This window comes from Nomascus leucogenys, chromosome 24 (genome assembly GCF_006542625.1).
Source record: "Nomascus leucogenys isolate Asia chromosome 24, Asia_NLE_v1, whole genome shotgun sequence".
In the NCBI taxonomy this organism is placed as follows: domain Eukaryota; kingdom Metazoa; phylum Chordata; class Mammalia; order Primates; family Hylobatidae; genus Nomascus; species Nomascus leucogenys.
Genome location: NC_044404.1, coordinates 9,265,105 through 9,280,739, shown reverse-complemented (window position 1 = coordinate 9,280,739; position 15,635 = coordinate 9,265,105). Strand labels below are relative to the sequence as shown.

The 15,635-nt window shown below is 45.0% G+C and overlaps 1 protein-coding gene across 6 annotated transcripts in view; it reads left to right on the top strand.

Annotated features, from left to right (window-relative positions):
• The window catches only part of RERE (arginine-glutamic acid dipeptide repeats), a 462,172-nt gene that overhangs the window by 377,064 nt on the left and 69,473 nt on the right, over positions 1-15,635 (top strand). The window contains exon 1 of one of the 6 annotated variants that reach the window (XM_030805467.1): positions 14,935-15,162. The exons of 4 other annotated variants lie outside the window; for them this stretch is intronic. The gene's annotated coding sequence lies outside the window, so the exon portion shown is untranslated. Of the gene's footprint in view, positions 1-14,934; positions 15,163-15,333; positions 15,600-15,635 lie in introns of those variants that run through there. One more of the 6 variants, XM_030805466.1, reaches the window with a different exon arrangement.

The following is a 15,635-nucleotide window of genomic DNA, read 5'->3' as shown; positions in this document are numbered from 1 at the left end:
GGCAGTTGATTCCTCCACGCACCAGCTCCCCTGACTTGAAGCTACAGAGATGCATTTAGATCAGGTTTCTTGCATGCTGCTGGCTTTATCTCATTTACAGTATCGCATTTCTGTTGCCATACACTGTAGGATCTGGGCCTCCCCACAGCTTTAGAACAATTAGTAATTGAGCAGGAAGTGTGTTTTTATTACAGTGGCCTTTCGATTTTGATTTTACAATCATGTAGTGTTTAGCAGAGAGCAGAGGTGGGCAAGTGGCTCTCTCAAACACATTTTTGACAGAGAGAAGTCTGTTGTTTCAGCCACTTGGCTATCTGTCAGCGGTTCTCAGACTTCCCCCTTGTGTGGGTTGCCTGGCAACCTGGGGCTGGAGCAATCAAACCGTGGCCAGTGCTTCTCCAGCCCAGATCGGGAGATGATTTATTGGTGGAACTGTAAGTACAGTAAACCCAAGCCTCAGAAATGGTCTTTTTTTCTTTTTTAAACCAAGAGTTTATAGAAACCACATCATGGCAAAAAGAGAGAGAGGGAGAATATCAATTAGAGAGTTTTGTTGTAAACATTTTAAATAATAAAATTAGGGCCTGTAATGAGCTTGTTATTATCTATCCAAATATGTATAAGTTAATATTTTTACTTAGTTGGATTATTACCTTTTTTTTCTTTAGCTATTTTACTGGAACACTCAACATTTTAAAAGTTAGTACTTTTAAACGCTAAATTTGAGTACTTGTGATGCCATCTTTCCACGAAAACCTCAGGCCCAGGGAGTGTTCGTGGCTTGCCGGAGGTAAACTGTGAGGCCTTGGTAGAATCAGGCATAGAATCAGAGCCCAGCTCTCTTGATACCTATGTTCTTGGTTTAATGTCGTGAGCACAAAATGCTGATTGCTCTTCTCCCTATTTTTCAAAATTAGATAAAAAATTCAGAGACCCATCTATATGGGAAATCCCTATACCTTCTGCTCCATTTTGCTGTGAACCTAAAATTGCTCTAAAAAATAAAGTTTATGAAAACATTTTGAAAATGCAAAGATTCTGCCTTACTATATGCTGTTGTAACAGATGTTTTAGTAGGTCTCCCTCTTCATATGTATATGCATCTTTTTAGCTGAAAATTATCCTATATTGACTTTTTTCCTACAGGAGTGAGATCTGGCTGGGCACAGTGGCTCATGTCCATAATCCCAACTCTTTGGGAGGCTAAGGCAGCAGGATTGCTTGAAATCAAGAGTTCAAGACCAAGCCTGGGCAACATAGTGAGAACCCTGTCTCTACAAAAAAATACTTTTAAAATTAGCTGGGCATGGTGACTGACACATACCTGTAGTCTGACCTACTTGGGAGGCCGAGCCAGGAGGATCATTTGAGCCCGGAAGCTCCACGTTACAGTGAACTGTGATCATACCACTGCAGCCTAGGTGGCAGAACAAGACCCTGTCTTTAAAAATAATAAAAAATAATAATAAAAGTGAAATCTAACAGCACTTGTTGAGGTTGAGGTTTCTCCTTCATAGCATCTCAAATATCACAAATGAGGATGAAAAGGACTCTATTTCTGGGGACATACTGCATGGGGGTGGCAGGAGCAGAAGTCTCAGCCTGGCTTAGCAGTAACCTGAGCATTTCTTTTTGTAAAATTTTAGAGAAATACTTTGGAACTCAAACTCCCCTCTGCATGCAGCCCATTGTATCCAGCTGTGTATGTAAATGAGCTATTAGTATGTTTGTATTCCTTATAAATATACAGATCTAATCTGTTTGTGTGTGTAATTTACACACAGCTGTGTTCATGCCTCCCGTATTACCAATATTTTCAGCAAGAGTGAGGTATCATGGGAGCGCTATTGTTGCAAACAAAAGCCAGCAGCGTAGCCTTGTGGTGGGGCCCATTACCAGCCCCTGATCTTGGGACCCTCCCTTGGGGGACTTTTTTGAGTCACAGCCATCCTGCATGGAGATAGCCATCCTGCATGGGGTAGGCGGGAGACCAGAGTGCCTATAATAGAAAAGAAGCACTGATCCCCTGTTAGATGGGGATCTGCATTATGACTGAGGTTTGGCTTTTGTCATTGAAATGCTCCCTCCACCCCCACCCTGGACTATATTTCCTAAAGGGGTCATTCATTTTCCTTTCTTCTTTGAGATCATTCTTTAAATGAACGGAGTCAAATTAGGAACCCAGTCCCATGTTGTACTGTCATGAAGGGGAAACAAAATCCGGGAGCCCCTCCTGTATCAGGAGCTGAAGGAAGGCCCTGGTGCTGGTTGGGGTCTTCAGTTTCCCTTGTTTGGGAAGTGGGGCAGATCTTAAGAACTTTGGCATTTGGTCGAGTTCTTCTGGAAGACAAGTTTTATGTAATTTGAAATAACAGCCCTATGTGGTTTTATTTTAGGAATTTATGATATCATTGCCCATGATTCTAACAGTATAGTTATTTTGCCTCCCTAATAGAAAACTTGGAGTGCTTTGGATGTTTCAGTATTTTACAAAGAAAGAAGTTAGGATTATTCTAGACCTGTGCTTTCCAGTATGGTAACCACTGGTCTCTTGTGGCTGTGGAGCATCTGGAATGTGCTGGCCCAAGTATAGATGCACAGTCAGTGTAAAATACACACTGATTTCAAAGATCGAGCAGAAAGAAAAAGAATGTAAAATACTTCATTACTATTATATTGATTACATGTTGAAATGATAATATTTTTGATCTACTTAGTTAAAATAAAACATTTAAATTAATTTTACCTATTTCTTTTTAAAGTATGGTTACTAGAAAAGTAAAACTTACATTTTTGGCTTATATTTCTTTTCTTTTTTTTTTTTTTTTTTTGAGACGGAGTCTCGCTCTGTCACCCAGGCTGGAGTGCAGTCGCGCGATCTCGGCTCACTGCAAGCTCCACCTCCCTGGTTCACGCCATTCTCCTGACATTTTTGGCTTATATTTCTATTGGGCAACCACTGGTCTAGATTCCTTTAATTACAGTTTTTGAAAAAGGTTTTCTCATGGAGGATTTCTACTTTTTTGTTCCCTTGCAACTTCTAGACAATCCCCATTTCTTTTTTAAGCTTATTTCTCTTTCCTCCTGTATTGAGATCTACTTTGCCAAGGAAAGGTGAACATTTTAATGACCTACTTAGGAGCCACTTTACAGGGGCATTTATGTAGAGACTGTAGGGAGGGAAGGAGCCTCCCATGCCTGTTTGGGTTCTGTTATGAATGTTGGGTTATTTTATTTATTTAGTTATTTATTTGAGATTGAGTCTCGCTCTGTCACCCAGGTTGGAGTGCAGTGGCACAATCTCAGCTCACTGCAACCTCTGCCTCCCGGGTTCAAGCAGTTCTGCCTCAGCCTCCCAAGGAGCTGAGACCACAGGCACACACCACCACGCCCAGCTAATTTTTGTATTTTTAGTAGAGATGGGGTTTCACCATGTTGGCCAGGCTGGTCTCAAACTCCTGACCTCGTGATCCACCTGCCTCAGCCTCCCAAAGTGCTGGGATTACAGGCATGAGCCAGCGCACCCGGCCGTGTTGGGTTATTTTTAATTTGGGCATAGCTGTGTGGCCATAACTGGCAAGAGGCATTTGGCTGGTGCAATCTCTACATCTGTTAATGCTGCTGCTTAACTGGCCAGTTCTCATTTGACTTGAAAGTGCATTGATGCATGCTTTCTGATATTCACCCAGTGGCAGTACTTTTTGTTGGGCCTGCAATAATGAAAGGACTTCAGTGTACTCAATGTAATTATCTAGACCCAGAGGGGCACTGACAGAGATGTATATATATGATAGCTCAATGGGCTGTGCTAGTGGGTGCAGTTGCTATTCCACTAACATGAGGTCATTTTCCCATTGGGCACATGGTCTTTGAATGAAAAATGGAGTAACTTTTATTTGATATTTGAGACCTCCTGGGAAGGGTTTTTGGCATGCAGGTGTGTTGACAAAGGAAATCACTGGCTCTACTCTGGATGCTGAGCTGGCATCACGGAGGGGATGAGGTAGTTCCTCTGGTGGGTTTGAACGAAGAACATCTAATGGTTTTGTCAGTAGTAGTTAGAGAGTTAGAAACTTAACAGTGCAATGAATATATATCAAGAGACGTTGAGTCAAACTGGAGAACAGATGATGAGAGGTCAAATAGCCTTGGAGGAAGACTAAGCCTGATCACCTCCAGATACGTTCTTGTACTGAACCAGTGGTTGTCAAGCACCTGCTATATGTTGTCAAGTGCTGTTCTAGGTGCTGGGGATATAATAGTGAACAAAACAAAGGCCCTTTCCTCATATATTCAGTAACGTAGCCTATATCATGTCATCTAATCATATCATAGGGTGATGATAAGAGCTAGGCCTTAAAATGAAGCCAAGTAAGGTTATAGAGAGTGACAGGCATGCAAATTGGGGAAGCGTAATTGGAAGATTGCTTATTTGTTTGCTTAAATTAATAGTGACTAACAGGTTAAAGTTTTTAGTGGTTTTAGTAATGAATCTTGTATTAGTTTCCTATCGCTATGTAACACATTACCCCTGATAATAAAAATTAGCCCAATTTAAAACAATGATGATCATTTATTATCTTTCACAGTTTCTGTGGGACAAGAATTTAGGAATGGCTCCACCTTGCAGTTCTGACTTAGGCTTTCACGAGGTTGCAGTCAAGTGATAGGTATTGGAATCATCTTGAAGGTTTCTTCACTTAGGAGTCTGGGCTAGGAAGACTCAAATGGCTGGGGACTAGAATAGCTAGGGCTTCTGTAGCACCTCTCCATCCCTGATGGTCTCTCCAGCGTGGTGACTTTAGGCAAGCCAGACTGTTTAATCTGGCAGCTCAGGGCTTAAAAGACACGTGTCCAGAGAGGGAGAGCCCAGCAGAAACTGCGTTGCTTTGTATGATGTAGTCTTAGAAGTCACCTGGTATCATTCTGTCACATTCTGTTGGTCAAGACAGTTAAAGGTCTACCCAGGCTCAGGAGGAGAGAACAGAGAGACCCACCTCTCAGTGAAGGAGTGTCATTATCACATTGTTACAGCATGTGGGATGGAATGTGTATTGGAGTGGCCACCTCTAGAAAATATAGTTTGTCACAAATGTAAAGATTTTGTGGGTATGTGTGGTTTGATTTGTTGGTTTAATTTCAGTTAAATGATTTAGGGTCCTCATCTGTAATATGAGGGTTTCAACCAGCGTAGTTCTCTAAAGCTTCTTTCTAGCTTTATCATTCTCTGATTCCACTGATAGCGCAGGTGTGGCAGGGAGTGTTGAGTTGACAGCTGCTCAGCTTTTGTAGACATTTCTGGGCACATCAGAAGAGTCTGCTGGGACATTGAGGGGCTGTTGGACTCTTGCTGGCCTCACACACTGAAAGACCTGGCACTTCAGTCACCCTTTGTGTTATGTTTCTATAGCTAATCTTAACTGGGGGTTGCTAGTGGTGGGGTGATGGAATAAAACAATGATTTAAACCAGGAGCTGTCCATTATCATGATACTCATGAACTGAGGAGGGTAGAACAGCCAGGCAGGATTATATTAGATCTACCTTCCCAAGTGCTCCTTCTCATTCTCTTTGGCCTTTGGAAGATTAGGAAAAAGAGGAAAAGAAAGGAAACAGAAAAGAGAACTCTTTGGTATTACTCCTCTGTGTCAGCTAAACAGCTGCCATATTTGACCCTAGAGAGGACTTCTTTTAGAAATGAATAGACTGTTACTCAGGGGGCTTGGATTTGGGATCCTGCTGTAATTACCATAGAATCTTCTGGGACTAGCCTGGGAAACAGATCTTTTTTGTGTGTGCTGAAACTAGGATTTATTTCAAAGACACATGTCCAGAGAGGGAGAACCAAGTGGAAGTGGTGTTATTAGATATTAAAGGTATTTAAGACACTTGACAAAATGTATCATGCAAAACAGGATGTCTTTTTGGAAATAGTTCAGTCCTCCTCTTGTCTCTATGTAGGACCAAGAGGCTGTCCTGCTTTATTACTGTTCCATTGTTAAGAGAACCAGCGACATAGAAACTGAGGCTCTGAAGATGGTGGAGGCCTAGACACCCATCTTGCACCCAGGAACACAGTAGTCCTGAGATAGGGCTAGTTAGCAGTACGGGGGATGTAATTATTTATTTACTGAACCATGCCAGGTTGTTTGTGGGAAAATTTTCCTCATGGATATCCAGCATACAGCATGTAATCTCTGACATGTGCTTTTATTTCAAGAGTTTAAGTTTGTGTATATGTATATATGTAAACTTTCCTTTAAAGTATCTTAAGAAGTACCTTAAGAAGTATCACACCCTTTATTCCTCTGAGATGAGTAGATATAAAACAGTGTTTTCTGCACTGAGAGTCCAAGTAATTAATCCTATTTTGAAATATTATTTACTTCTCCATTCTTCTTGGAAAAAAAGAAACAAATCTAACATTGATTAGAAATTTTGTTTCCATCCTACCAAACATGTATTGTGTTTTAGGGAAAACTCTAGGACCAAAAATAATACCCATGCAGCCACCCAAAAGTTATCATATTGCTTGGTTACAGTTTGCCAGGCACTCTGCAGATTACACAAGACATGAAATACTCAACTCTTGCTGGAAAGGAATCCACAATTTGGTGGAAGATCTATAGATCTTTTAATGGCAGAAGTGCTTATTAATTCTAGTCGTAAACAGGAATTGTTGTTTTTCAGAGAAGGGAGAGAGAGCAAAGCGGACTCTGTGTAGGGATAGAGTTGAAACTGGAACACGCTTCACACAGTGCCTCGTGCTGTGCTCTTTGCACAGTGTGTTCACTAGAATGAGGGCTCAATGAATGTTAGTTGAATTGATGTGTTTGAATAAGCAGAAGTGAAGAGGGGACATTCTAGATTGGGTAAGAGAGAAAGGCATTGGTAAAAACCCAGAGAAAGGAATCAGGATGGGGTACTGCAGTAACTAACTTCACTACATGGTGGTGTAGGTGATTGGGAACCCAATTGTGGAGGCTGTTAACTAGCAGACCGATAGTTTGGACATACTAGGAATTGTCACAGGTCTTCAAATAAGAGGACACATTAATATACAGAATGCCCAGAATTGGAATGTTGGGGGGAGGGGTGTGGAGACACACTGAGGCCAGGGAGGAGACCAGTGCAGTCACTGGCATGACGTGGCCCTGTAGTTGGCAGAGCCCCTGCAAAAACCGAGGAGCATGCCGAACAGGAAACTCCATGAAGAATGAATCTAGAGGGCATGGTGACTGATGGAAGGAGTGGGAATGGACAGAGAGCACACCAGGCACTTCTTCTAGGAGAACTCTGCTGCAGCTGACAGAAATAGGGCCACAGGGAGCTAAGAGAGGGCAAGCTGGCTTGGGGAGAGAGAAGCTGGGGAGATTTGAGGTGCTAGGCCCATGAGGTTAATTTTAAACTATATAAAGTAAAAAAAGTTACAGTAAGCTAAGGTTAATTTATTATTGAAGAAAGGAAACATTTGAAATGTTTAGGTTAATTAAGTAAACAGCGTTAAGACTACAGTGGTATACAGCAGAGGTCCCCAACCTTTTTGGAACCAGGGACCAGCTTTGTGGAAGACAGCTTTTTCATGGACTTGGGGGAAGGATGGTTTCAGGATGATTCAAGCGTATTACATTTATTGTGCACTTTATTTCTATTATTATTACATTGTAATATGTAATGAATTAATTATACAACTCCCTATAATGTAGAATCAGTAGGAGCCCTGAGCTTGTTTTCCTGCAACTGGACAGTCCCATCCGAGGGTGATGGAAAACAGTGACAGATCATCAGACATTAGATTCTCAAAAGGAGCACGCAACCCAGATCCCTCACATGCGCAGTTCACAATAGGATTCATGCTCCTACGAGAATCTAATGCCGCTGCCGACCTGACAGGAGGTAGAGCACAGGCAGTAATTCAAGCCATGGGGAGCATCTGTAAATACAGATGAAGCTTTGCTCACTTGCCTGCCGCTCACTTCCTGCTCTGTGGCCCAGTTCCTAACAGGCGATGGACTGGTAGTGGTTTGTACTCTGGGGACTGGAGACCCCCGTCTTAAGGTATATGCAGGAAGAAGTTTTACTTGTGCCAGTAGTAACGTAAGGGTAATAAGCCTGCACCTCAGTTGGTATTTGGAAGACAAAGGAATGCCTGGAGGGGCCTACCCAGTGTGGCTCTGGGTCACCCTATGGCATCTATGGACTTTAATGGCATGAGTTAATACACAGAAGTACTTAGCAGCTCACACTCACTCTGTTACCATTGGCATGGCTTTTGTTGTTAGAACTGGACTCGAATCCTGGCCATGATGATGATTAGATGTGGATAGGCCAGGAGATTTAATTTACCTAACCTTTAGTTTCTTTATCTGTAGAATGGGCCCGGTTACACTTACCTTAGAGAGTGTACTGTGGCAATTAGCATACTTGTGCCACTACCACTACCACTTCCACTCTGCGCGGAAGCCTGAAGGCCTTGGGGAGCTCAAGAAACACTGAACTATTTCAGTCAGTTCTCTGGGTTCATGAGTTGCTGCTTTGAGGAGGATGTGGCTTGTGGGCTGTCAGTGCCCAAGTTGGGATGGTGATGTCCTAAAACTATGGAGGACGTTAGTCTGAATAGAAAGTGTAAGTGCAAGTCTGAGCTAGGGTAAAATGTCAGATCTGGAGAGAGATTTGAGAACCATCAATAAAAATGGGATGATTATTTTAAATTATCCCATTTGCTGCCTTTAAACTCTAACTAGTTTCATTAAACTATTAACTGGCTCTCCTGGAATAACACTAGTAAGTGCAAAGTGTTTTTAAAGTGGAGGCAGAAATCGGGAGCAGCCTATACTGGAAATTTTGGAAATGCCCCTCATGGCTTGCTGGCAGGTCTCCTCCCAGGCAAATTGGTTCTCTTGCTATTTATTGAAAAAGTAGTGCCTTACTCAAGTCACCCTTTCATTAAAATGTTAAATATGTAAAACCAAAACCAAATAATACATCTCAAAGCAGTATCAACAGTAAAGCTCCAGAAGGAAATATGTTTTAGATATGGGGTGACGGGATCACCCCATCATCAACAGGATGATATGGATGAAGTACAGTTCTCATCCAGTGGTTTATCAGTGAGAGCCAGCATCATGTAATACAAATGTTTGGAAAGGCTTTTATTTCTTTTGCCTGGTATCCGTGTTCCCTTTTTTCACCCTACCCCTCCTTACCATTTAACATTTAGGACATGTCTTTTTCATCTGCTGCTCTGTGTCTTCAGTGGAGCCATGGGTCTGTTCCTCTTACCCACTGCCTGTGTGTCTCCTGGGGGGAGCTGTAGTTTGCTTACTTGGAGATCTGCCTGCTTTTCTGTCCCCTGTGAACCAATAAGTTATTAACATAAAATTTTGTGCAGAAATCAGGGTAAAACAGAAGGAGCCATTTTCACAGTGGGAGTCATTTTAATACCTACAGTGTTTTCCAAACAGTTATGTAAGAGGACTGAGTAGACGTCGCTTTTCAGAAGTCATGGTGAGTTTCTGACTGTGATACAGTAGTTAAAATTCACCAGAGGGAGTTAATTTTGAAAGCTCTCAGCCAGGGGTTAATGCAGAGGTATCTTTTAGCCATTTTTGTAGCTTAGCCCCTGTCTTCTGCTCTCTTGCTACTGCAGACAGGGGTCAGGTCCAGCACCTGGGATGAGGCCAGAATGAGATGTGCTGGGAGTTTCATGTGTAGATGAGGGGAATTCGCACACCTTACCCTCTCAGGGTTTACTCTCAGCCCAGTATTCTCTATCCACACATAGATTTTTTGGGAAACAATATCTTGGAATGCAAACACAGGCAGCAGCCACATCATCACATCCCTGGTCTGCACCCTCGGCTCCATTCCTAGGCCCACCACAGCTCTGAGGCTTCCCAATTTTTTACACTGGTCTCCCTTGACCCTCCCAGCCTGGTTCAAGGATTTAGTGATACATGGTTACTTTTCCCACCTATAAGATGGGAATAGTAGTAGCCTCTGCCTCATAAGGTTGTTGTGATGATTAAATGAGCTATGCATTAGAGCCTTTAAGACAGTGGCTGGCACGTTATAGCGCTCAGTGTTCACCATTTTTATCGTTCTAGGGTGGTGGTTACCTACCTTTCTCATACCATGACGCGTGTAAAAATCAGTGCCGTTTGTACTCATCAGTAGGTTAATGGTTATGCTACTTGCACCAGGCCCACCTGCCATCCCAAAGGTGGAGAGATGAGGACCAGTATCTAGTATCTAGGCAGACCAGTGAGGCTGAGGCACAAGGCTTGGGGGACTATGACAGGGGGTGGGCTCAAGCAATAGCATGAGGAACTTTTGAACACATTAATGCATTTTGATATGGTTATTTTTATTTTTATGTTATTGTTTATTCCAATATAGCTGTTTCTAAAGTGGCTATGTCTAAACAGCCATGTCAGAATTTCCTTTTTGGAATAGAGGAGCAGACTAGATCACATGGCTTCCAAGTTTGAACGTCGTGTTCTTTCCACTGTAGCAAAAATGCAAAATAGAGCTTTCCAGGTTCTGTTAAAACCCAAGGCTAGTAATGCTGGGTTCAGGTAACTTACTTTTTTAAAGCCAGAAGTTAAATTTTCTCTACTAGGGACTTGTAGGTAGGTAACTTTTGATGGTGATATGAAATTCAGCTCAATAGTGGAAAACTATAGCAGTTTATCTAAAAATTAGAGCACAGAATCATAAACATAAGTTGTAACACAAGGCAACAATCTCCTTGCCATAAATAAATATATATTTATATTTGGATCTCACCTGGCTATGGGGATACAGAAACAGAAAAGGACTTGTTTTGTGTTTACAAGGAGCAGCACCTAGTTGGGTTGGTTGGGCATGAACACACCAGAGAAACAAGTGCCAACATCCCAAGACCCTCAGTTCGTGCATCTGAGAGTGGGCAGGCTATGAGCTGGGGAGCATAAACAGCAGAGCTGCCCAGCGCTGGCAGCAGTGGCCAAGCCAGTGACTCGCCTTCTACATTTCCCTCCTCCTTTACCCTTGGCATCCTGCTATTCTAATATCTATACACTGGGAGTGATAGAAAAACTAATGGACACAGAAATAATTCATGAGACCTTGAATTTCAGCACTGGAAATGCCGAATTTCAGCTCAACAACTAGAAGACTGTTAAGAAACAGACTGTCTCCATGAACTTGCATTTAGAGGCTTATAGGGCCTGTTGATTTATAAGTCAATAGTGTTAATTGTTAAAGTCTTAAAAACTTTAGGGTCTTCATTTGAAGAGAGATGAATTTATAGAGGGAAAGGAGACAGCCGCAACAGAAGTCTCTTTCACGTGTGACCCCTTCCAATCATTGACTGCTGTAAGTGGTCGTCTTTGTTTCAATTTTCAAGGCTACTCTACATTTCTGGTAAACCACAAGCTAAAGGCTGGTCTCTGAGAAGCAGATGTTTTGCTGGTTTTGAGGCCTTGTGGCTTTCCATAGAGAAGTAACAGTACAGGCCACATGAAGCTTTTACTTCCTTTTTTTTTTTTTTTTTAAGTAGGGCCAAGAGTGCTTTGCTCTTGATAGCATTGTATTGACATACATTGACAGCTGTGGTAGGTCTGTGTTCACCACCAGATGTCAAATTCCTATTTCTGGAAGTAATTAGTTTGAGATACCTGTGAAACGTTCAAGTTGAGTGTTCCCAGTGGACTTGGACCATAGATTTAGTCTTAGAAATACCAGTGACAATCTCGAAAGATATTTAGAGCCAAGGGAACAGTGGAGATCATATGGGGAAAAGATGTATATAGCAGAAAGCCTTAGGACAAAGCTCTGGGGAGACTCCAGCATTTAGAGGTTGAGTAGAGAATTAGGCCGAGTGGTATGAGCAAAACTAGGAGAGTTTGGCATCATGGAGCAAGAGGTCAGCTCTGTTAGGAGAGTTCAAAATGGACCTTCTGGCTTTCAACAGTCCATTTCCACTGTGACCACCCTAGCCCAGGCCCTCAGCATCTCATGGTTGGTTTCACTTGTCCAGGTGCGGTGACTCACACCTGTAATCTCAACACTTTGGGAGGCCAAAGCGGGAGGATTGCTTGAGGCCAGGAGTTTGAGACCAGCCTGGTCAATATAGTGAGACCTCATCGTTAATAAATAAATAATTTTTAAAAGAGACAAAAAATGTTGTGAGCATCAACTGCCTAGTGTTATACGGAGGCACTAGGTGTAAGATGTAATTCTTTTAAGAGTTTATGGACTTTTTGGGTAAGCAGGCCTTATACAAATAAATAAATGAATGAGAGAGTAACTGGACATCTGGTTTCATTTGGGAGTAGGAGAGATTTTGAGGTGAACCTGGAGATGCCTTACCCAGATTCTGGAGTTGAGACAGAGGTCCCAGTGTGGGCCAGTTAGCATTACTGGATGTCTGGCTGGAAAGGTGGGCAGGGCCAGGATCCTGGAGGGCCTTGAATTCAGGGCTAAGGAGTGTAAACACTGTCCTGCAGAGACCACCATGCTGTTATTAGGTAGGGGCTAAGGGCCAGATAAGGTGGGACTCAGGATGAAATCTATAGTTTGGAAAAATTCCTTGGCAGAGGCTTTTAAATGGCTGGGTGGGGGAGATGGTTAATAGGCTGGTTATTAGGAAAGAGAGATAAAGGTCTGGCCTGGGACTGCCACTAGCATGGGCAGGAAAGGAGGGCATTGAAAGACACTCTTTTTTTTTTTTTTTTTTTTTTTTTTTTGAGACGGAGTCTCACTCTGTTGCCCAGGCTGGAGTGCAGTGGCGCAATTTCGGCTCACTGCAAGCTCCGCCTCCCGGGTTCACGCCATTCTCCTGCCTCAGCCTCCCCAGTGGCTGGGACTACAGGCGCCCACCACCATGCCCAGCTAATTTTTTGTATTTTTAGTAGAGACGGGTTTCACTGTGTTAGCCAGGATGGTCTTGATCTCCTGGTCTGCCCGCCTCAGCCTCCCGAAGTGCTAGGATTACAGGCATGAGCCACCGCACCCGGCCAAAAGACACTCCTTAGGAAGAATACTGAGGACTTCATGATGTGATGTTGGACCCCAGAAGAGGAAAGTAGAGTCATAGAAAATGATAACAGAAGATAGTTACGACTGTAGACGTCTGCCTGCATTTTACAGAGTGTGGCTCTGAGGATTTGAGGGGGCTTAGTTTGAATTCTGGCTTTGTCTCTGAGGAGTTGATCTAGTTACCTGTCTGTGCCTCAGCTTCCTTGTCTGTAAAATGGGGATAATAATTGTACTTCCTTCTTAGGTTGTAAAGATTTCGAATTAATATATATGAGGCTCCTGGCATATAGTAGGTACTTAGTAACTATTGATTGAATGGATGATGTTCAAAGGATTGCATCACAATAAATGGAAGAAACAGGATCTGAATTTGTTTGTCCAACTCTGCCACATTACTCTGATGTTCCAGAGTCAGCCTTTCTCACATGCTGCCTTCATTGTGTAGGCCTCTTTTACTGGACCTGTTAGATGTCAGTTGGCATCAAGCCCACATTCGGATTGCATGGTCCTGGCGTTCCACAGCCTGGCTCACTCCAGATTGCCCGCCCCAAGTCTGTGTAGACTGTCTCCCATAACCCACCTCCCATTCTCCACCTCTGACCTTCACGGAGGGCCCGGTCACCAAGCCACCTCCCACCTCTGCAATAGTTGCCCACCCCTCATGATCTGGCTGATGTCACTGCCTTGGCGAAGGCATTCTGAACTACTACAGACCACTGCAGTCTAGCCTTCTTGGGTCCCTTGCTGCACTGATGAGCTGCACCTCACTTCTTTATGCTTGGCCAGATAACATCTCAGAATGTTCTGTAATGACTTCACACATATTTATCTTACCTGCAAAAATGAATCACAGTTCAATAAAAGTCCAGGGCAACCTTTATTATCTTCCTAGACCCCTCTCAGCTAGGTGCTCAGTAAATAACTGAATACTTGAAGAATGGATTAAGTAAGCGGCAGGAATTCTGATGACTGAGGTGGAGTGTACCAGTAGTTCAGGTCCTCATCTCATACCTGAACTGTGTCACCAGCCTCTTTAAATGGTCTGTCCCTAATCTACACTTAGGCCACACTGCCACTGGCACAGTCCTCATCCATTCTTTTCATGGAAAGCTCCAGCTTCAGCCTTTCTGCCAGCCTACAATTAGGAACTCTTCGTGCGGCCTGAAGGGCTCTCCGCAACCCGATCCTTGCCTGCCTCTTTCGTCTTATCTGCTGGCACTCCATTCTGCACACCCTGTCCTCCTTGCAGTTCCCAGAATGTTCTCTGTGCCTTTTCCTGGCTAACTTCTGCTGGAAGCCCTGCTGGAGCCCACCTGGAAGGCTCACACTCTTCCTTGTCACTTCCTCTAAGACATCAGCAAGCAGAGTAAGTTGCTTCCTCTTCCTAGCTCCACCCACCACCCTTTGTTCCTCTGCTGCTTTTCTTGCAGGCCCTAGGACTGGTTTGTTTACCTGGCTGCCTTCCTGGGCAGACTGCAGCTCCTTGAGGGCAGGGCCATCTTTCCCTGCCGTCTCTCCCGGTGATACGCTGTGTGCACACAGCGTAGGATGCCTGTTGATCATATAAACGATACTTTTGTCAAGTAACAAAGGTCACTCCTCCTCACTAGAGGAGAGCTTGCTGCTTTCTTGTGCCTTGAGAGATTTTCCCTTCGAACTGTATGAATTATATTGAAAATTGACAATGATGAGTCATATCTCAGCAAGGGTGAAATCCAAAAACGCAAAGCCTCCACTACTGGAATAGGAGGTTGCAGACTGGTCTTAAAAGGCTAAGTCTGGCCCTTCACTGAATCCGCCTGGCGGGTCTCAAATACAGGGAGTGGGAGGGACCCTCTGCCCGGTGGGCAGGTGATTTATTGGCTGGGAAGCTTCCGCGGTGATTTAGTTGTGAAGCGGCGCCCGGGGAACTGCAGGCTAATGCCTGGGCCGGCAGGGAGCGGCCGCCCACAATCGCGGGCCGGAAGGGACGGCGGGGGGCGTCGGGGCCAGCTCCCCATTTCGCAGCTGAGGCGGGGCGGGGGCGGAGGGCGTGCGGCCGGGGTGCTGCCGACCTCGTCCATCCAGAACGTGGGCTGGAGACCCAGCAGCCTGGGAAGGGCCCCAGCCCCGTGGGCGCCGTCTCCCCACGCTTGCTGCGGTAGGGAGGAAGTTTCTGTGCTTTGCCGCCTTGATATTCTCCTGTCCGGAAGGAGGACACAGATTCCAGCGCCAGGTGCCCTGGAGGCTCCGGCCTCGGGGTGGGGGGCGGGGCCGGGGCGCGGGGACCCGGCTGGCGGGCAGGAGGGCGGCGGCGATCCAGGCCGCCTTTTGCAGCCGCCCGCGGCCGCGCCGGGCTCTGCGCGCCGCGCTCCTGCCTCCTCCCCCGTCGGCGGCGGCCCCAGCCCCGCGCCCCCCGGGCCCCGCGCCGCGCGGCCCCGCCGCGGTCACACGCCGAAACACCCGCGGCCGCCTCCGCCCTGCGCTTTGTGGAGCCGGAGCCCAGTGACAGGCGACGGCCTCTTGCCGCCCCGGACCCCGGGCGCTTACCTGTGGCTGCTGGGGTCGGCCGCCCGGGACCGGGCTGGGAGCCCCGAGGTGGGGGCTCGGAGCCAGGAGCTGCCCCCACCGGGG